Raw genomic sequence first — 22740 nt, 5'->3', positions numbered from 1 at the left:
ACTCGAGTGATGAGCTGCTCTGCCCTTGATGTTCTAACATGCCGCCTGTCCGTTGGCTCTCTCTGTCTCTTAACTGGCAGAGCCAGCCCAGCCTCTTTTCGCTTTGATTGCCAGACTTGATTTCCCAGGAGAGCAAAGGCTCACTTGCTGGGTCATTGTTGATGGGCCTCAGATTGCTACACGAGACAGCTTTCTCTTTGATCACAAAAGACAGCTACGTATACTTCGTGCCTTTCTGTGCATGGGGGTAAACCAGTTGCAATATTGAAAGACCAAAAGCTGTTTCTGATGGGAAATATTGAATCAGCAGATTGAAAACACAGCTGGGTGGCTTTAACGGGAGTGTAATTTCTCCTGTCAGTCAGCGCTCACTCAGCACTCATTGTGTGCAGAGTGGCTGCCATGCCAGGCTCTGGAGGGAGACTTCGAGGGGACATCCAGTAAATGTTCTTGAGGGACATTATTTGTCTCTGTTGACTCTTTGAGGGATTTAAGAGGTTCATAAAACAGTGAACAGCTCAGGTCTTCAGCAAGAAGTCTAGCAGTTTACAGGGTGGCCTTGGAAAGAGGCAAAGTTGCGTACAGAAACATCTCCCTTGTGTGCGGGTGGTTTTAATCAGTGATGTGTTGTCACAGATTTTGCCTCCTTGAACCCAGTGGTAGGACAACTGGCCAAGGGAGGAAAGAGTGACATCCAAACCCAACCCTCCACACCCGCTTACCCCAGCCTCTCACATCCACCTCTGCTCCCTGTTCTCTGCTCCTTGCCTCTCACCCTTTGCATCCAGGCACTCCAGCGTTTGGGGGTTCCTCCTCCCCTTCTCCACCCCCGGCCCTCCCTCTTCCAGCATTTTCTCTTGACAGCCTCCTAACCAGCCTTGTCCCCAACCTTGCTCACCCTCAGCGCTCCCGAGCCCTGCTGCTAGAGGAATGTCTGCTCACAGATCTGAAGAGCTCACTTACCACAGAACAATGTCCCTTTGTGCAAAATGGATGCTTTCCTTCTTTTTAATTTAGCTTCTCTGTGTGTGTTCTGAAAGCAGAAGATTATTTTATTATTGTTTTATATTTGTTTTCAACTTGACTGGAGCCTCTCTGATGGGGAATTTAGGCCATGGGTGCTGGCAAGGAATGCCCCAGTGGTCTGTGGTCTCTGCTGGCCACTTGGAGCTGGACTTACCTGCCACGTTCAGATCTGTGTGCTCTCTTCTTGTGTGATCTTGGGCAGCCTGACATCCTGGGTTCTGAACCCATTTCTTTACCTGCACAAGAGGGATAATTAAAACAACACTCTAGGATTATTGGGAGAATTAAACCTCCATGGTGTGTACCAACTTCCTAGTAAGACACATGGCACAGAGGAGGGGTTTAACTTGTTAGCTGCTGTTTTTATTGTTAGTATTATTCTTTTTTATGTTACCTGATGTTTGTTTCTTTTTTGTCCCTTCTATATCTCATGTGAATTGAAATCAGTTTTTCTCTAGCTACATATAGTTTGAAGGCAAATTCCCCCATTAAAAACTCACCAGGATCATATGACTGGAAATTCTGTTCCAAGGCATAATCCCCAGAGAATTGGAAACACACATCCTTACAAAACCTGTACATGAAAGTTCATAGCAGCATTATTTAGAGTAGCCAAAAAATGGATACAACACATGTGCCCATCAACTTATGATGGATGAGTGAATAAATTGTGGTAGTCACACAATGGAATATTACTCAGCCATAAAAAGGAATGAAGTTCCAATCCTCAACATGGATGAATCTTGAAAATATGCCAAGTGAAGGAAGCCAGACATAAAAGGTCATGTATTTGTATGATTCCATTTATATGAATGTCAGGAATAGGCAAAGCCAAAGATCCAGAAAGACTGATGGCTGGTAGAGACCAGGAAGAGGGAGGGATTTGGGAGTGACTGCTAATTGTACACAATTCTTTTAGGGGTGATAAAAATAGTCTGAGATTAGATAATGGTGACAGTTGCATAGCTTTATGAATATATCAAAACCCACTGAAGTGGTGGCTCAGACAGTAAAGGATCTGCCTGCAATGTGGGAGACCTGGGTTCAATCCCTGGGTTGGGAAGATCCCCTGGAGAAGGGAATGGCAACCCACTCCAGTATTTTGACCTGGAGAATTCCATGGGTAAAGGAGCCTGGCAGGCTACAGTCCATGAGGTCACAAAGAGTCAGACATGACTGAGGGACTCAGCACGGCACAGCACACTGAACTGAACATTTTAAAAGGGTAAATTTTATGATCTATATATTATTTCTAAGTTTTAAATGCCTGCCAGGTTTTAAAATTTTCAAATTACATATAAATTCCCTCAATTCTTTTCTCATATGTTTATATCAATGTAGCTAAAAAATTAATTTGAATTCCCCTTTATGAAAGGTGTGGAGTTTTACACTTCAAGGTTTTACTCCTTTCGGTACTCTTGCTATTTATTCTAAGGTTTTATGGCCTTTTCTGTCAGTGTCTGTATTTTCCTTTGTTCCACTCATCCTAGCAGTTGGACTTAGCTGCAGCAGGCTGCAGACCCCTCCCCCACTACCGGGTCATCACACATCTGTTTCAGGGAACTCTGGTATTGCCAGTTGTCATGACAACAGTCAGCACTCCTTCCCAGCAGTGTCTGAGAAAGTAAGCTATGTGAGGATTAACTGGCCTGATGGTCTCTCTCTGCTGCTTTACTACATGTCACTGACACTCCTCTACACTCTCTATAGAGAATATAGATACACTCTCCATAGATAATATCTCTAGTTCATTCATCTACCAGGAGATTTCCTGGTGGCTCAGACAGTAAAGAGTCTGCCTACGATGCCGGAGACCTGGGTTCGATCCCTGAGTTGGGAAGATACCTTGGAGAAGGAAATGGCAACCCACTCCAGTATTCTTGCCTGAAAAATCCCATGGACAGAGGAGCCTGGCAGGCTACAGTCCATGGGGTCACAAAGAGTCAGGACACAACTGAGCGACTTCACGTTCTTTCACTGGACAACCCTTCCCTGAAGGTACACATTATGAGTTCCCTGAGGGCAGAATCCATTTCCTCCAGCAAATGTTCACTAGTTGTGAAAACCTGGCTGTGACAAAGCAGTCTGGAGAAGGAGCCTGCCCACCTGGAGCTGACCTGTTGGTGGTGGAGAGGCAAACACACATCAAGTACAGCCTTTCACCTCTGACCTTGTGAGGTGATGAGAGAGTGACCTGGGCTGAGAAGGGGTGAAGACAGCTGCTTTAAATAGGGTGGTGACTTGCCCTAGAAGATGCTGGGCCTGCACAGAACTAGGGAAAGACCATCCCTGGCTGGAGGAACAGCAGATGCCAAGGTCCCTGCACGCAAGGCACTCAGAGGGTCTGAATAGCAAAGTCAGCACAGCTTCTAACCAAGAGCTTAACCAGTGGGGTGTGTCAACAGTTTTAAGCCAGGTAGGGTCTTACAGACCACCGCAGAGAACCTAGATTGAGTTCTCATAACAAAGGGAACCCACCGTAGGGTCTAATTGACATGTTTCAAGGGCCCCCATTAGCGCTCTCACTTATGTGCTTGTCACTGTTTCTTACATCATGTTTGTCACGTTTATGGCCAGTGCTGGGTTCATCCAGTACATGGATTTATTGAGAACTTTCTACACCAGGAAGTATGTTGGACTTTGCACCCCAAAGCTGTCCACCCCATCACTTTTTAAGAGTGCTTTGCGAACAGACTCAATGCTATGCTGCAAATGTCCATGGAGAGCCCAGGCAGAGTTTAGTAATTTGTGAACTTTACTATGAATTTCTGCCCTGATTTCTTCAAACTCCTAGTCATCATGTGTTTATAAAATTACTTGGCAGTTTAGATCCTATTGGATACATAACCAGCTAACTCCGCAGCTCTTTGACAATAGCCAATCTATGACAACAGGGGTCGTGGGGGTGGAGGACACTAGTTTCCTTCTCATTTTCCCAATTTGTCTGTATGTCTCACTTCCACATTCATGATGGGGGCAAGTTGTCTTTTTGCTTCAATCCATTATGGCCTTTTGCTGGGAAACAAGAAGCTATGATCTCTATTCTTTACCTTAATATCGAAATCTATCAGAGCGACTTCTCTGCTGGTCCAGTGGCTAAGACCACTTTCCCAATGCAGGGGGCCCGAGGTTCGATCCCTAGTCGAACAACTAAGATCCCACATGCTGCCACTAAGAGCCAGCACAGCCAAGAAAATAAATTTTTTTTTTTACAGTAAATAAGTCTATCATATAAATGGTTGCCACTCTAACCTCTCTCTTGCCTCTGCCTCTTAAGTCATTTAAGGTATTCATCTGGCCCAGCTATTATCGCATTCCTAACTCTTTCAGGAAGTACTGCAACTTCAGAGAGGTGTGACTGTTAGGAAAAAGAAATAGATTGCTTGAGAATAGCTAGTGTTAGTTCCGGAATGGGGCTGTCTAATTAGGTACTTCAGTTGAAGGGAAGTGTGAGCTTTTCCCAAAGTGTTACAGATTTTAATTGGCTGTTTGCCCTTGCATCAGAATTCCTTTTCTAAAATAAATGATTTGGAAGGCTCTTATCTTCAAACTCAGACACACAGCTTCAGTTCCTCCTCCCTGGAAAAGTTAACTCTCTAGTTTAAGTCTCCCCAAACTCATCAAACCCCACATTGAAATTGTGAGGCCCCAATAACATTTATCAAGACTTCTCCATTTTTCCTCTTTTTTTTTTTTCTTCCTTCTTTGATAACTTTGCCTATCTTTCATGTCTTATTTTGTTTGGTCACAATCTTTTAACATTCTGGTTCTCTTTTGATTGTTTTACCTTGGTAATTCTTCTGCTTATTCTGTTTTCCCTTATTCTCCCTTCATTTCAGAACCCCTTTCCAATGAACCTGCTTTTGCTCCTGTAAGGAACAGTTTGCATGTTGAAAGGCTTGCCTGAAATTTCATGATGCTAAGCAGCCCTTTCAAATCCTTTCTGAAACTGAGGGGGATGAATGGTAAAATCATGCAGGGAGACTCTACTCTAGAATATTATAGTAGAGTATATATAGAGTATATAGTAGAGTATTTGGGGGGATTCTCCAGAGAAACAGAACCAATAGGAAACTCTGTGAGATTTATTATAATGAATTGGCTCACACAGTTATGGAGGCTGGAAAGTCACAGATCTCCAGGGCTGATGTCATAGTTTGAGTGCAAAAGCCAGACACTGCCGTAGAATGAGGAAGAACTGATATCCAAGCTCGAAGGCCATCAGGCGGGAGAACTCTCTCTGACTTGTGGGAGGTCAGCCTTTTGTTTTATTCAGATCTTCAACTGATTGGATGAGGCCCACTCACATTAGGGAGGGCAGTCTGCTTTACTTGGGTCCACCCATTTACATGTTAATCTCATCCAAACACACCCACACAGGAACTCTCAGAGTTGACTATTGTCTGGGTACCCAGTGATCCAGTCAAGACAATACATAAAATTAATCCCCTATAAGCAGCTCTTCCTTTCTCAGTAACCACACAATCTTGGGTTTAGGGTTATTTGTTGTTTGATGTATACAGATGTTGAACCAAAATAAGGACTGGAATGTCAGTCCAGAGTTGGAACATTATTTTTAAGTTTTATGCCATTCTGGTTTCACAAGCTCCTTATGTACCCTTTACCAGATTGTGTACATTCTCTTTTTATTGGTCTCTGTCTCCCATTCTTCACAGGAATTGTTCCACATCTTCCCATTTTCCAAGGTTCCTTGCCAGCTCCTGCCCCTTTGAACTCTGCTTAAGATCTGGCCTCTCCTTTCACAGATGGGAGAAACCGCGACTCAGGTTCATTGCTCTCCCTAAGGCCACACGGCCACTGAACAGTCAAGCTGAAGTTTTAATTTGAAACTAGTGGGCTTCTTAGTCCCAAGAAGGCTCTTGGGGCCTGCTGGGTGGGAGGCATCATGCTAAGTGTTAAATGTCCTTGCTTTTTCAACACCTCTGGACTTCTCCCTGCCTTTGTCCTCCCCATTTCTGGAAAGGTACGTCCTGTTTCAACCAGTATTTCCCTGCCCCTGCTACCTGCAACACTCGGCTTGATCTTACTGTCAGTCACTTTGTGCTTCTAATTTTTTTTTCTTTCTTGTTTATTTTTCCCCTTTGTCTTATATAAGTGTAATTCTGTCCTCCTAAAAAAACTCTCCCTTAACCCTATGTCCTTCTAAAGCTACTAGTGATCCCTTTTTCTTTTACTCTCCATTCTTTTATTATTATTATTATTATTATTCCAGATAAGCCCTCAGTCTGCCCATCCATGGAAAACTATTCCTGGCAAAGTCCTGGAGAACATCCTGTTTCATCAGATGTAGTGGCTGCTCTGTTTGAGTCCACAGCATTTGTCCCCATTGACCGCTTCTTCCAGAAACTCTCATTTCTTCTCTTTTCTTGCACTGTTTTCCTCATTTTCTGCTCAACCCTTCCCTCAATGGTTCTCTCAATTGGTTGTGCATCAGAATCACCTGGAGAGCTTGTTAGGCCACAGGCTGTTGGCCCCAACCCAGAGCTTCTGACTCAGCAGGTCTAGGATGGGGTCTAGGGTTTGGCATCTAATGAATTCCAGGTGATGCTGATGGATTCCAGGTGCTCCAGAAACCACACTTTGATGCTGATTTTGCTGGTTTTTCAGAATGTTCTCTCTTTGTGAGCTCTTCTTAGTGTCATTTTATTTGGGGTGGTTGGATGGCATCACCGATTCAATGGACATGAACTTTGGCAAACTCTGGGAGATGGTGAGGAACAGGGAAGCCTGGTGTGCTGCAATCCATGGGGTCGCAAAGAATTGGACACGACTTGGCAACTGAATAACAAAATACATCTCATAGATTCTGGATCATCGATTTCTGAAATTCCGTCTCTCATTCCCACTTCTCTCCAGTCTGGCAGGTAGGTGTCCTTTAAGATTATTTCCAGTATTTCTTGGAAGAGGCACTTTTGGCATTTGGGATGTAGCAGTTCTCTGTTGAGTGGGGCTGTCCTCTTCCTTGAAGAACGCTTAGTGGCACCTAGCCACTGGAACAACCACAGCAAACATTTTGTAACTGTGTGAACTTAGGCAACGTAATGGACCTCTCTGAGTCTCAATTTCTCAGGTCTGTGAAAAGAAGTTAAGAACTCCTTCACAAGGTTATTGTGAAGATTAGCAGTGAGGAACACTGAGCTCTCTTCTCTGACACAGATGGGCACTCAGCAAATAATAGCTCTATGGGCCTGATAATCTCTACCTCGTATCCCGGCAGCTGCCCATGTCCTGCTCACACAGCCTTGGTGCTCCAACCCTTGCTCATACTACTACAAAAGTAGCTTCTAAGAGGCGGGGTTTAAAACGCAGAGATCGCTTTCTGCTTGGGCATCTTCATGCATCTCATCACACATACAGTAAACCTCAAGTCCTTAGCCTATGAGTAGCCTACATATCCGAGAATCTCTCCAAGTGAAGTTCAGTTCAGTTCAGTTCAGTTGTGTCCGATTCTTTGCGACCCCATGAACTGCAGTATGCCAGTCCTCCCTGTCCATCACTAACTCCCAGAGTCCACCCAAACCCATGTCCATCGAGTCGGTGATGCCATCCAACCATCTCATCCTCTGCCCTTCTCCTCCTGCCCTCAATCTTTCCCAGCATCAGGGTCTTTTCAAATGAGTCAGCTCTTCACATCAAGTGAGGTTCAGGAGGCTTCTTCTGGATTCTAAAGTACCTCATTCCTTTGTAACTTAATGAGGTAAATAGTCACCATTAATAATAAATGACCTGGCAGAAATTTCTTTTAGCCTAGATTTCCTATTGCAAAATACAGCAAGAAACACTTAGAATCATGAGGGTTTTGGATCTGTCAATAAAGGATCAAGAAGTCATACAGATGGAAGAATTCAGAAGGTGAATTTTCTGAAGTCGTGTCTAGCATAGGCACACAATTTTTTGTGTAACACTATAGTTACATGTATCTATGAATCATTATAAATTGTAATAATCACATAGAATATGAGCTTAATAACAGAAATATCTGAGCTGAACACACATGACATGCATTGAAACAAGGAGACTTAACTGCCCCTCCTCCTGCTTCTTTTCCTGATCCCAGGCGGCTCACTTTACTTGTCCTCTCTGGGAGCTATGTTAGATGTGGCTACATCTACTGTGGTGCAAGACTCGTAACTGGGCCCTGGAAGAGCCTCAGTGTAACTGGGAGAATAAGGTACTGACATAATCTTGTTCCAGTATGCCTGGAGCCAAATCAATTTATATCTGTCATCTCTTTTTTCCACAAAAGAGAACACACAAAATAATCCTTAATCTCACATATCTTTGTTGTTTTTGTAAAACATCACGTTACAACCTCAGTGGCCATCAACAGACAAATGGATAAAGAAGAATATCCCACTGTGTGTATATATACACACACACACACAATGGAGTACTATCCAGCCATAAAAAGAATGAAATCTTACCATTTGTGATAAAGTGGATAGACTTAGAGGGTATTATGCTAACTGAAGTAAGAGAAAGACAAATGCTGTCTTTCACTTACATGAGGAATCTAAAAAACAAAACAGGGATTTCCCTGGTGGTCCAGTGGTCAAGAATCTGCCTTCCAACACAGGGGACATGGGTTAGATCCCCTGCTGGGGAAATAAGATCCCACGGGCCCCAGGGCAGCTGGGCCTATATGCTGCAACTACTGCGCTTGCGCACTCCACAGCCTGCGCACCACAACTGGAGCGAAGCCCGGGTGTGACAATGGAAACCCCATGAGCTGCAACTAAGATCCTGATGCTACAACCAACGCAGCCAAATAAATGCATATTTTTTAAAATAGTAAGAATGAAAAGGGACCTCCCTCGTGGTACAGTGGACGAGAATCCACCTGCCGGTGCAGGGAACACGGGTTTGACCCCTGATCTGGGAAGATTCCACGTGTCAAAGAGCAACTAAGCCCCTGAGCCTCAACGCCTGAGCCCATGTGCCGCAACTACTGAAGCCCAGGGGTCCTGGAGCCTGTGCTCCTCAGCCAGAGGAGCCACAGCAACGAGACGTCCTCGCATTGCAATGAAGAGCAGCCCCCGCTCACTACAACTAGAGAAAGCCCTGCACACAGCAACCAAAAATAAAACAAATTTTTTAAAAGCAGTAAAAAAAAGAAAAGAAAAACATTAACAAAATAGAAACAGAATCATAGATACAGAAAACAAGTGGTTGCCCTCAAAGGCCTGGGAAATCTTTTTCTGGTCTGAGGGTATAAATATCTGACCCATACTCACGGTTTTCCTATGCTCTGAATTTTCTCAGGGCCTAGGCTTTTGAAACTAAAAACAGACTCTTTTTTCTCTCTCCTTCCATCATGGTATTTTCTAATTTACAAAATAGTCTAGATGTCTAAGTGGGGCAAAATCCAAGAGGATGTATACGTGTATGTTGCAATGGAGGGCAGGGGTGGGTGGGGGGAGGCAGTGATGTTGGTGGAGGGGATGAGGCAGACAGAAGAAAAAAAAACAAGAAAACAGTATCATTTACTATTTTAAGCCTTGCATCCGTTTTAAAACTTCAGCCTTTTTAGAGATGCTTGTGATAAACTTTCATAATATTTCAAGGAGGACATGGGTAAAACTCACAACATTTGAAATTTTTAAGCCTTGACCCATTATGATCTGTCAAAAAGATAGAGCCACTTTCAAATCCAATAAATACTCTTCATTCGCTTCAGCCATTTAAGAAATGTTTTCAGAGCCTACTGTATGGCCGGGCCTAGGTGCTAGAATATAGCAGTGTGCAAAGACGAAAGAAATTCCCGCCCTCAAGGATTTTACTTTCTAGAAGGGGAAAACAGACAACCAAGAAATCAAGTAAAACAGAATGTAGGAAGACGATAAACACAATGGAGAGGAATAAAGCTGAAGATGTGGGGGAAAGGTTGCAGTTTTAAATGGGAATATCAGTGTTCCTTAGTATTTTTGTTTGTTGTTTCACAAACAAAAATGAGGGGGCAGGTTCTGACGGCAGGGAGGAGGCCCCTCCTTGTCAGGGATGAGTGGGTCTCACAGGACCACGAGGACCCAGCACAGAAACATCTTTGAGATGCAGCGGTCCTTGTCGACTGGCTTGGACTTCTTGCCCTTGCCACCGTTGGAAACCTCCGCCCACCTCTCCTTCGCGTTCTCCAGCACCTATTGCAGTGCCTGTCGGAGGCCTTCACAGGGTCCAGGAGCTTCTTGTTGTTTCAGCATTGATGGGCACTTGGGTGTTGTTCTTGACCAACTGAGCATGGAGAGTGGCCTCGAGTTAACCTTCTCCTCCTCCCGCTTCTGCAGCTTCTCTGGGATCATCTCACTCCTGGGTTTCTTGAGAAGGCCCATGGGTGGTGGTGGTGGTGGCCACGCTCTCAGGTCACTTCTGTCTCCTCTGAGTTTCCTTGGCCTCTTCACTGCCTATTTCAGACTTTGATTTCTAAAGGGGAGGAGGCTGGGTGGCTCCCAGGCTCCATCCTTTCCTCAGAGAAGAGCGGAGTGGGGACAAAGAGGTGTCTGCCATGGGGGCCTGGCTGGTCTCCATGCACCAGAGTCCCCAGGGTGCAGAAGGGCAGTGAGAGGGGGCTCAGCTCTTTGGGAGGTGGTGACAAGGCTGGAGGCTTCTATCTGGGGAAGAGACTCGAGAATACTCTGAAAGTATCAAGAAATCTCAACTTATCCCGCTCTTGGAGAGCATCTCCTGTTATTATGGAGAGGGCTGGTTTCCTCGGGTTCTTCGCCATATGAGACCTGTTATGTGTTAGTCCCTTGGTCATGTCCGACTCTTTGCGACCCCATGGACTGTAGCCCACCAGGCTCCTCTGTACATGGGATGTTCCAGGCAAGAATATTGGAGCGGGTAGCCATTCCCTTCTCCAGGGCATCCTCCCAACCCAGGAATGGAACCTGGGTCTCCTGCATTGCAGGCTGATTCTTTACCATCTGGGCCACAAGGGAAGCCCTCTGTTGTCTTGGGTTAACCAATTGTCCTGAGTCTTCTCAGGACTCCTAGAAGGCTCCTAGGAGTTTTGACAATTGGATGGAAAAAAAACAAAACAAAATCAGATAGTTAGGGCTCCCCTGACAGTAGGGGGCTCCAGTTATCCATATGACAAAAATAAAACAAATGTTTTCATTGTAGAAGATTTGTTTTCATAGCGTTATTGGATATAGAGTTTAAGATACATGCATAAATATCTTTTACAAAGGATATCTTAAAGGGCTGTCATTGTAAGAGGTGCTTAGAAAAGGTAAGATGAGAATTGTCACTCACAGATATGTAGCATGAGATAATCATTGAAAATTTACTGTATCATTATCAACATTTATGGAAGGCCTAATAAGTGTCTGCACTAAGTGGTTTTCATTCATTATCTCATTTAATCCTCATAACAATGCTGGGATAATCATGTGTGTGTTAGTTGCTTGGTCGTGTCCAACTCTTTGTGACCCCATGAACTGTAACCCTCCAGGCTCCTCTGTCCATGGGGTTCTCCAGGCAAGAATACTGGAGTGCGGGAGAACAAGATGGTGGAGGAGTAAGTGGACATGGAGTACATCTCTCTCCACAGATACATCAGGAATACACCATCAGACACAGAAGTGCATGCAGAACACCAGCTGAGAGGGACAGGAGTACCTGATCAGCAGAAAAGAACATATACAACCACACAAATCTCAGTAGGATGAAGGAACTAGGGGGAAAAACAGGAGTGTTAGTAGGACTGGACCTGCACTCCGCGGGTGGGGGAACTGAAGCAGGGGTCCGATCCCCACAGCAGGGCTATTGTCTGAGTCAGAGGAGAAACATTTAAGGTTGAAAGTGAAACAGCTGACCTGTGGCAGCCTAAACAGAATGAGAATCAGACAGTCCTTGCCACAGTCATATACACACCCCAGAGAGGGACACAGATCCCCTGAAAGGTGGAGCGGCTGGGAGCTGGAGTTTAGGGATTGTGGAGCAATCCCAGGGCCAGGGCTGCTGTTGACTGCGGAGAGATGGATCGAGGGGCTGTGAGGGAGGAGATTGTGGTGGGAAATGCCTGTGGAGGAAAGCCAGGCAGCCTCAGAAGCGATACTGCTGAGTCACGTGTAGGGGGTGGAGCCATCATCATAGCCTCTCTCTCCCCACAAGCCTGCATCAGCAGCTAAACAATAGAAAGGCTGGCTCATCAAACACCTGATGTACTGAACCACAGAGTAGCACCCCACCCAGGGTGCCCCTTTAAGTGCCTGATGAGCCGACCTACAGAGTAGGACCCCAGCCAGGGGACCCCTCTGTGTGCCTGATGAGCCAAACAACAGAAAAGGAACGCAGGCAAGGGAGCCCTCTAAGTGCCTAAACCAGCGGAGATAAAGACTGGCCAAAGAGGCCTTCTGATCACCAGCTACAAGAGGCTCAAAAAACTCTGATAGGGCCATAACTCCTGCAGCAGAGGCAGTCTGTGTCCCTGCACAATTGGTGCCGCCAGGGTCCCCGCGAGCCAAGCAGCTGCACCACCTTCACGCTCAATTCTCACTGGGGCAGAGCTGCCACAGGCAAGAAAAGTCTTGTGTCTATGCACGCAGGGTTGCTTCCGTCGCGTCCGACTCTCTGCAACCCTGTAGACTGTAGCCTGCCAGGCTCCTCTGTCAGGGAGGTTCTCCAGGCAAGAATACTGGAGGTTATTGGCTAATACTGGTTGCTGTACCCTTCTAGAGCACCATATTTCCTGCTGCGCTAGCCACCAACCCCCCTGAGGACCTGGTGCTGCCAGAACCCCTGCGACCCAAGCAGCTGCACCACCTCCACGCCTGGCCCTCTCAGGGGCAAACCCAAGTCCTCCAGGGCAGCCTCTGAAGCAAACCCTAGTGGACGACCCACCTACAGAGATGGAAATAAAATCACAATTGAAACCCAGGGGTGGTGTGGCTAAGGAAGAAGACCCAAAACCTTCCCACCAGCTATACAAGCTGCAGATTAAATCCATACAATCAACTTGGCAGACTCTGTGTCTATGGAATATATAAAAGGATATTAAGAGCTCCCACAGGAGAAAATGCACTAGTTCTGATAGCTGTGGACATTGGAGGCAAGAACACACAGGAGTAGGACCAGACTAGAATCTGAGCGGCCCCCACAGCAGGGCCAGAGAGCAGCACAGTGTTGGAGGGCATCCTAGGGAGGTGAGGTGGACTGTGACTCCCAGCGAGCGAAAGGACTCGGACAGCAGTGACTCAAGAAAACCGATTAATAGATTCAATGCAATCCCTATCAAGCTACCAATGGTATTTTTCACAGAACTAGAACAAATAATTTCACAATTTGTATGGAAATACAGAAAACCTCGAATAGCCAAAGTAATCTTGAGAAAGAAGAATGGAACTGGAGGAATCAACCTGCCTGACTTCAGACTCTACTACAAAGCCACAGTCATCAAGACAGTATGGTACTGGCACAAAGACAGAAATAGATCAATGGAACAGAATAGAAAGCCCAGAGATAAATCCACGAACCTATGGACACCTTATCTTTGACAAAGGAGGCAAGGATATACAATGGAAAAAAGACAACCTCTTTAACAAGTGGTGCTGGGAAAACTGGTCAACCACTTGTAAAAGAATGAAACTAGAACACTTTCTAACACCATACACAAAAATAAACTCAAAATGGATTAAAGATCTAAATGTAAGACCAGAAACTATAAAACTCCTAGAGGAGAACATAGGCAAAACACTCTCCGACATAAATCACAGCAGGATCCTCTATGACCCACCTCCCAGAATATTGGAAATAAAAGCAAAACTAAACAAATGGGACCTAATGAAACTTAAAAGCTTTTGCACAACAAAGGAAACTATAAGTAAGGTGAAAAGACAGCCCTCAAATTGGGAGAAAATAATAGCAAATGAAGCAACAGACAAAGGATTAATCTCAAAAATATACAAGCAACTCCTGCAGCTCAATTCCAGAAAAATAAATGACCCAATCAAAAAATGGGCCAAAGAACTAAATAGACATTTCTCCAAAGAAGACATACAGATGGCTAACAAACACATGAAAAGATGCTCAACATCACTCATCATCAGAGAAATGCAAATCAAAACCACAATGAGGTACCATTACACGCCAGTCAGGATGGCTGCTATCCAAAAGTCTACAAGCAATAAATGATGGAGAGGGTGTGGAGAAAAGGGAACCCTCTTACACTGTTGGTGGGAATGCAAACTAGTACCGCCACTATGGAGAACAGTGTGGAGATTTCTTAAAAAACTGGAAATAGAACTGCCGTATGACCCAGCAATCCCACTTCTGGGCATACACACTGAGGAAACCAGATCTGAAAGAGACACATGCACCCCAATGTTCATTGCAGCACTGTTTATAATAGCTAGGACATGGAAGCAACCTAGATGCCCATCAGCAGATGAATGGATAAAGAAGCTGTGGTACATATACACCATGGAATATTACTCAGCCGTTAAAATGAATTCATTTGAATCAGTCCTAATGAGATGGATAAAACTGGAGCCCATTATACAGAGTGAAGTAAGCCAGAAAGATAAAGAACATTACAGCATACTAACACATTTATATGGAATTTAGAAAGATGGTAATGATAACCCTATATGCAAAACAGAAAAAGAGACACAAATGTACAGAACGGACTTTTGGACTCTGTGGGAGAAGGCGAGGGTGGGATGTTTTGAGAGAACAGCATGTATATTATCTATAGTGAAACAGATCACCAGCCCAGGTGGGATGCATGAGACAAGTGCTCGGGCCTGGTGCACTGGGAAGACCCAGAGGAATCGGGTAGAGAGGGAGGTGGGAGGGGGGATCGGGATGGGGAATACATGTAACTCCATGGCTGATTCATGTCAATGTGTGACAAGACCCACTGCAGTGTTGTGAAGTGATTAGCCTCCAACTGGTAGGAATAAATGAAAAAAAAAAAAAGAAAAGAAAACCGATTATTATCTTCTGTTTTGACTTATTCTGTAGATTCTTTTGGATTTTTTTTTTCTTTTTTCTTTCCCCCCTCTGTTGTAGTTGTTGATTTTATTGGCACTGTGAAGTCTAATTAAGTTTTTGAGCCTTTTCTTTCTCAGTCACATTTTTTGTTGTTATTATAAATCTCTGCCTCTCTATTGGACTTTTGCAGTTCTGTGAAATTTTCCTTTTTTTTTCTTTTCTTTTTTAATTTTTTAAAAAAATCTATTGTTATTTTTTCTACATTTATTCCTTTGTTTGCTTTTCCTACTGTTCTTTTCCTCTTGAAGTTAATTTTTTAATGTATATAAATCTTCTTTATCTACCTCTGTTTAACTTTACATATCTATTCTTTCTTTCTTTTCTTTCCTGTCCTCTCAACATATTTGTTCATTTTATTTTCATTGCTTTATTCCCCAATTGACACCCTGCTTTAGTTTTGTTTTCCAGTTTGTGCTTTAGTGAGTTTTGTTCTTAACTGGTAGATATAATTTTTGGTTTCCTTTGTTCCCTGGGTCAATCTATTCTACTTTATTTTTGTTGGACTGTTTTGATTTTGCTTATGGGTGTATATGTATATGTGTATATCCAGTCACACTTTTTATGGTTATTATAAACCTCTGCCTCTACATTGGGCTTTTGCAATTCTGTGGAGTTTTCCTTTTTGTTTTTTTTTCTTTTTCCTTTCTTCTTCCTTTTATTCTTTTCTAGTTTTTATCATTTAAATTTTTTAAATCTATTATATTTTTTACACATTTATTCCTTTGTTTGCCTTTCCTGCTATTCTTTTCTCCTTGCAGTTAATCTTTAATGTATATAAATCATCATCATCCACCTCTATTTAACTTTGCATATGTATTCTTTTTTTCCTTTCCTCTCAACATATTTGTTAGGTTTGTTTTCATTGCTTTATTCCCCACTTGGCACCCTGCTTTAGTTTTGTTTTCCAGTTTGTGCTTTAGTTAGTTTTGTTCTTAACTGGTAAATATAATTTTTGATTTCCTTTGTTCACTGGGTCAAACTACTGTATTTTATTTTTGTTGGACTGTTTGACTTTGCTTATGGATGTATATGTGAATATTCCATTATTTTAATTATCATTTTCCTGATTTTGTAACTGCCATTTGTCTGGGGTTCCTCTTTGGTTTCTCGTTTTGGGGTATTTGTTTTAATCTCACTTAATGCCATAGCAAACCACTTGTGGAATCTTCATTCCTGACCAGAGATCAAGCCCTGAGCCTTTGAAGTGGGAGCACTGACTCCAAGACCCTAGACTACTTCCTTCTCCTGGGGATCCTTCTGACTCAGGGACTGAACCCAGGTCTTCCTCATTGCAGACTGATGCTTTATGCTCTAAGCCACCAGGGAAGCCTGAGCTAACCCTTAGGAACTACCAAATAGTGAGAACTCACACAAAGGAAATCACTTGAAACAAGACCTGGCATCACCCAACCACCAGTATCACCTGTGCAAGATGCCTCATCTAAACAACAAACAAAACAAAAATACAAACCCAATCATCAGCAGATGGGATTACCACCTCACTCAGCCTTGCCCATCAGAGGAAAAACAAACAAACAAACAAAATAACAAAAAAACTCAGCACAAATCTCATCCTATACTAAGCTTACACAAACAACTGTACCAAACTTAGGACAGAAACCAAAAGGAAGAAAGAATTCAACCTTGAAGCCTGGGAAAAGGAGACCTCAAACACAATAAATTTTTTTAAAAAGTAATGAAAAGGCAGAGAAATAATACACAAATGAAGGAACAAACTAGGAACACTGAAGTCCAAATAAATGAAGAGGAATTAGCCAAACTACCTGAAAAAGAATTCAGAATAATGATAGTAAAGATGATCCAAAACCTTGAAAACAGAATGGAGAAAATGCAAGAATCAATTAACAAAGACCTAGAAGAATTAAAGAATTAACATACAGAGACAAACAACACAATTACTGAAATTAAAAATATTCTAGAAGGAATCAATAGCAGACAGAATATCTGGAGCAGAAGAACGAATCAGTGAGCTGGAAGATAAAATGGTGGAAATAACTTCTGAAGAGCAGAATAAAGTAAAAAGAATGAAAAGAACTGAGGATAGTCTTAGAGACCTCTGGGACAATATCAAACACACCAACATTTGAATTATAAGGGTCCCAGAAGAAGAAGAGAAAATGAAAGGGTATGAAAAAATTTTTGAAGAGATTATAGTTGAAAATTTCCCCAACGTGGAAAAGGAAATATTCGATCAAGTCCAAGAGGCACAAAGAGTCCCATACAGGATAAACCCAAGGAGAAACACACCAAGACACATACTAATCAAACTAACAAAGACTAAACACAAAGAAAGAATATTAAAAGCAGCAAGGGAGAAGCAACAAGAAACAAACAAGGGAAACCCCATACGCTTAACATCTTATCTTTCAGCAGAAAATCTGCAGGCCAGAAGGGAATGGCAGAATATATTTAAAGTACTGAAAGAGAAAAATCTACAACCAAGATTACTGTACCCAGCAGGGATCCCATTCAAAATTGATGGAGAAATAAAAAGCTTTTCAGACAAGCAAAAGTTAAGAGAATTCAGTACCACCAAACCAGTTTTACAACAAATGTTGAAGGGATTTATATAGTCAAGAAATAGAAGATAAAAGATCTACAAAATCAACCCCAACCAATTAAGAAAATGGCAAAAAGAACATATATATCAATAATTACTTTAAATGTAAATGGATTAAATGCTCCAACCAAAAGACGCAGACTGGCTGAATGGATACATAAATAAGACCCATATATATGCTGTCTACAAAACCCACTTCAGATCTAAAGACACATATAGACTGAAAGTGAGAGGATGGAAAAATATATTCCATGCAAATGGGAATGAAAATAAAGCTGGAGTAGCAATCCTCATATCAGACAAAATAGACCTTAAAATAAAGAAGATTACAAGAGATAAAGAAGGATACTACATAATGATCAAGGGATCAATCCAAGAGGAAGACATAACAATTGTAAATATCTATGCACCCAACATAGGAGCACCTCAATACATAAGACAAATACTAACAGACATAAAAGGAGAAACTGACAGTAACACAATAATAGTAGGAGACGTTAACACCCCATTCACACCAATGGACAGATCATCAAAACAGAAAATTAATAAGGAAACACAAGTCTTAAATGATACATTAGATGAGATGGATCTCACTGATATCTTCAAGACATTCCATCCAAATGCAGAAGAATACACCATCTTCTCAAGTGCACATGGAACATTCTCCAGGATAGACCACATCTTGGGTCACAAATCAAACCTCAGTAAATTTAAGAAAATTGAAATCATATCAAGCATCTTCTCTGACCACAGTGCTATGAGACTAGATATCAGTTACAAGAAAAAAACTGTAAGAAACACAAACACATGGAGATTAAACAACATGTTTCTAAATAACCAACAGGTTACTGAAGAAATCAAAAGGGAAATAAAAAAACTTCTAGAAACAAATGACAATGAAAATACAACTCAAAGCCTATGGTATGCAGCAAAAGCAGTTCTAAGAGGGAAGTTTATAGCAATACAATCCTACCTCAAGAAACAAGAAAAACATCAAATAGACAACCTAATTTTATACCTAAAACAACTGGAAAAAGAAGAACGACCAAAAAAATTAATAGAAGGAAAGAAATCATTAAGATCTGACCAGAAATAAATGGAAAAGAGATGAAGGAAACAATAGTAAAGATTAATAAAACTAAAAGCTGGTTCTTTAAGAAGATAAACAAAATTGACAAACTTTTAGCCAGACTCATCAAGAAAAAAAGACAGAAAAATCAAAACAACAAAATTAGAAATTAAAAAGGAGAGATTACAACAGACAATGCAGAAATACAAAGGATTATAAGAGACTATTATGAACAACTATATGGCAATGAAATGGATAACCTGGAAGAAATGGACAGATTCTTAGAAAAGTTCAATCTTCCAAGAGTGAACCAGGAAGAAATAGAAATTATGAACAACCCAGTTACAAGCATTGAAATTGAAGCTGTGATCAAAAATCTCCCCCAAAAACAAAAACCTAGGACCAGGTGGCTTCACAGGAGAATTCTATCAAACATTTAGAGAAGAGCTAATGCCTATCCTTCTAAAACTCTTTCAAAAAACTGCAGAGGAAGGAATACTTCCAGACTCATTCTATGAGGCCACCATCACCCTGATACCAAAACCAGACAAAAATGACACATAAAAAGAAAACTACAAGCCAATATCACTGATGAACATAGATACAAAAATCCTGAACAAAATTTAAGCAAACAGAATTCAGCAACACATCAAAAAGTTCATATGCCATGATCAAGTTGGGTTTATTCCAGGAATGCAAGGATTCTTCAATATACACAAATCAATCAATGTGATATATCATATTAACAAATTGAAAGATAAAAACTATATAATAATCTCAATAGATGCAGAAAAAGCCTTTGACAAAATTCAGCACCATTTATGATGATAACTCTTCAAAAAATGGGCATCGAAGGAACCCACCTCAACCCAGTAAAGGCCATATATGATAAACCTATGGCAAACATTATTCTCAATGATGAAAGCATTCCCCCTAAGATCAAGAACAACACAAATGTGTCCACTTTCACCACTATTATTCAACATAGTTCTGAAAATCCTAGCTACAGTAATCAGAGAAGAAAAAGAAATAAAAGGAATCCAAATAAGAAAAGAAGTAAAGCTCTCATTGTTTGCAGATGGGATGATACTGTTCACAGAAAACCCTAAAGAGAGTATCAGAAAATTACTAAAGCTAATCAATGAATTTATCAAGGTTGCAGGATCCAAAATCAATACACAGAAATCACATCCATTTCTATATACTAACAATGAAAAATCAGAGAAATTAAGAAATCAATCCCATTCACCATTGCAACAAAAAGAATAAAATATCTAGGAATAAGCTTACCTAAGGAGACAAAAGAACTGTACACAGAAAATTATAAGACACTGATGAAAGAAATCAAAGACAATATAAACAGATGGAGAGATATTCCATGTTCCTGGGCAGGAAGAATCAATATTGTGAAAATGACTATACTACAAAACACAATCTACAGATTCAATGTGATCCCTATCAAATTACCAATAGCATTTTTCACAGAACTAGAACAAAAAATTTCATAATTCATATGCAAACACAAAAGACTCTGAATAGCCAAAGCAGTCTTGAGAAAGAATACTGGAGCTGGAGGAATCAAGCTTCTTGACTTCAGGTTATACTACAAAGCTACAGTCATCAAGACAGTAGGGTACTGGCACAAAAACAGAAATATAGACCAATGGAACAAGATATAAAGCCCAGAAATAAACCCATGCACCTATGGGTACCTTATTTTTGACAAAGGAGGCAAGAGTATACAATGGGGCAAAGACAGCTTCTTCAATAAGAAGCTGGGAAAACTAGACAGCTACATGTAAAAGAATGGAATTAGAACACTTCCTAACACCATACACAAAGATAAACTCAAAATGGATTAAAGACCTAAATGTAAGACCAGAAACTATAAAACTCTTAGAGGAAAACAGGCAGAACACTCGATGACATAAATCAAAGCAAGATCCTCTGTGACCCACCTCCTAGAGTAACAGAAATAAAAACAAGTGGGACCTGATTAAACTTAAAAGCTTTTAACTTAAAAACTTTTGCACAGCAAATATCATAAGCAAGGTGGAAAATCAACCCTCAGAATGGGAGAAAATAATAGCAAATGAAACAACTGACAAAGGATTAATTTCCAAAATATATAAGCAGCTCATATAGCTCAATACCAGAGAAACCAACAACCCAATCAAAAAGTGGGGGAAAGACCTAAACAGACATTTCTCCAAAGAAGACATACACATGGCTAACATACACATGAAATGATGCTCAGCATTGCTCATTATTCAGTTCAGTTCAGTTCAGTCGCTCAGTCGTGTCCGACTCTTTGCAACCCCATGAATCGAAGCACACCAGGCCTCCATGTCCATCACCAACTCCCGGAGTTTACTCAAACTCATGTCCATTGAGTCAGTGATGCCATCCAGCCATCTCATCCTCTGTAGCCCCCTTCTCCTCCTGCTCCCAATCCCTCCCAGCATCAGGGTCTTTTCCAATGAGTCAACTCTTCACATGAGGTGGCCAAAGTATTGGAGTTTCAGCTTCAACATCAGTCCTTCCAATGAACACCTAGGACTGATCTCCTTTAGGATGGACTGGTTGGATCTCCTTGCAGTCCAAGGGACTCTCAAGAGTCTTCTCCAACACCACAGTTCAAAAGCATCAATTCTTCGGCGCTCAGCTTTCTTCACAGTCCAACTCTCACATCCATACATGACCACTGGAAAAACCATAGCCTTGACCAGATGGACCTTTGTTGGCAAAGTAATGTCTCTGCTTTTTAATATGCTATCTAGGTTGGTCAGAGAAATGCAAATCAAAACTACAATGAGATATCACCTCACACCAGTCAGAATGGCCATCATCAAAACGTCTACAAAAAATAAATGCTGGAGAGGATGTGGAGAAAAGGGAAATGTTGGTGGGAATGTAAATTGATACAGCCACTACGGAAGACAGTATGGAGATTCCTTAAAAAACTAGGAATAAAACCACCATTTGACCCAGCAATCCCACTCCTAGGCATATACCCTGAGGAAACCAAAATTGAAAAAGACACATGTATCCCATTGTTCACTGCAACACTATTTACAATAGCTAGAATGTGGAAGCCACCTGGATGTCCATCGACAGATGAATGGATAAAGAAGTTGTGGTACATATACACAAAGGAATATTACTCAGCCATAAAAAGAAATGCCTTTGAGTCAATCCTAATGAGGTGGATGAACCTAGAACCTATTATACAGAGTGAAGTAGGTCAGAAAGAGAAAGATAAATATCATCTTCTAACGCACACATACAGAATCTAGAAAAATGGTACTGAAGAATTTACCTACAGGGCGGCACTGGAGAAACAGACATGGAGAATAGACTTATGGACGTGGGGAGAGGGGAGGAGAGGGTGAGATGTATGGAAAGAGTAACATGGAAACTTACATTACCATATGTAAAATAGATAGCCAATGGGAATTTGCTGTATGTCTCAGGAAATTCAAACAGGGGCTCTGGATGGGTGGGATGGGAGGGGTGGGACGGGAGGGAGATGGGAGGGAGGTTCAAAAGGGAGGGGATATATGTATACCTATGGCTGATTCATGTTGAGGTTTGACAGAAAACAACAAAATTCTGTAAAGCAATTATTCTTCAATTAAAAAATAAATTAATAAAAAAATATCAGTCAAAAAAAATAAAGAATACTGGAGTGGATAGTCATTCCCTCACCCAGGGGATCTTCCCAACCCCAGGATCAAACCTGAGTCTCCTCCATTGCAGGTAGATTCTTTACCCCCTGAGTCACCAGGGAAGGGGATAATCATAAGTGTAAGTAACCATAGACAGAGTCACAGTCAGCAGCCCCAAGTTACACAGGGCTCCTCCCCAGGTTTGCTCTCTGAGAACCACTAGAACTTACTGCTGGGAAATCCTTCTTTTCCTTGTGAATAGTCGCTAGTATCCTGGAAACCAGTCAAGCCTTTATAGGAAGTCTCTTGTTCTGGACTTGGAGAGACAGGGAGAGAATATTCATAGTCTGGGGTAGAAAGAAAAACAGGAAATGGTCTCATTT

At 41.9% G+C, this 22740-nt stretch overlaps 1 long non-coding RNA gene and 1 pseudogene across 1 annotated transcript; one reads left to right on the top strand and one right to left on the bottom strand.

Moving 5' to 3' along the window:
- Positions 1-9983: 9983 nt before the first annotated feature.
- LOC122679113 lies at positions 9984-10373 on the bottom strand (annotated as a pseudogene).
- A 3428-nt stretch (positions 10374-13801) lies between these two features.
- Positions 13802-20809, top strand: LOC122679591. Its single transcript, XR_006336443.1, has 2 exons — positions 13802-13872; positions 20742-20809. It is a non-coding gene; the product is annotated as an uncharacterized LOC122679591 (long non-coding RNA).
- The last annotated feature ends 1931 nt before the right edge of the window (positions 20810-22740 follow it).

This window comes from Cervus elaphus, chromosome 21, assembly GCF_910594005.1.
Source record: "Cervus elaphus chromosome 21, mCerEla1.1, whole genome shotgun sequence".
Lineage (NCBI taxonomy): Eukaryota > Metazoa > Chordata > Mammalia > Artiodactyla > Cervidae > Cervus > Cervus elaphus.
The sequence above is the reverse complement of the archived record's forward strand: the minus strand, read 5'-3'. Positions and strand labels throughout refer to the sequence as shown.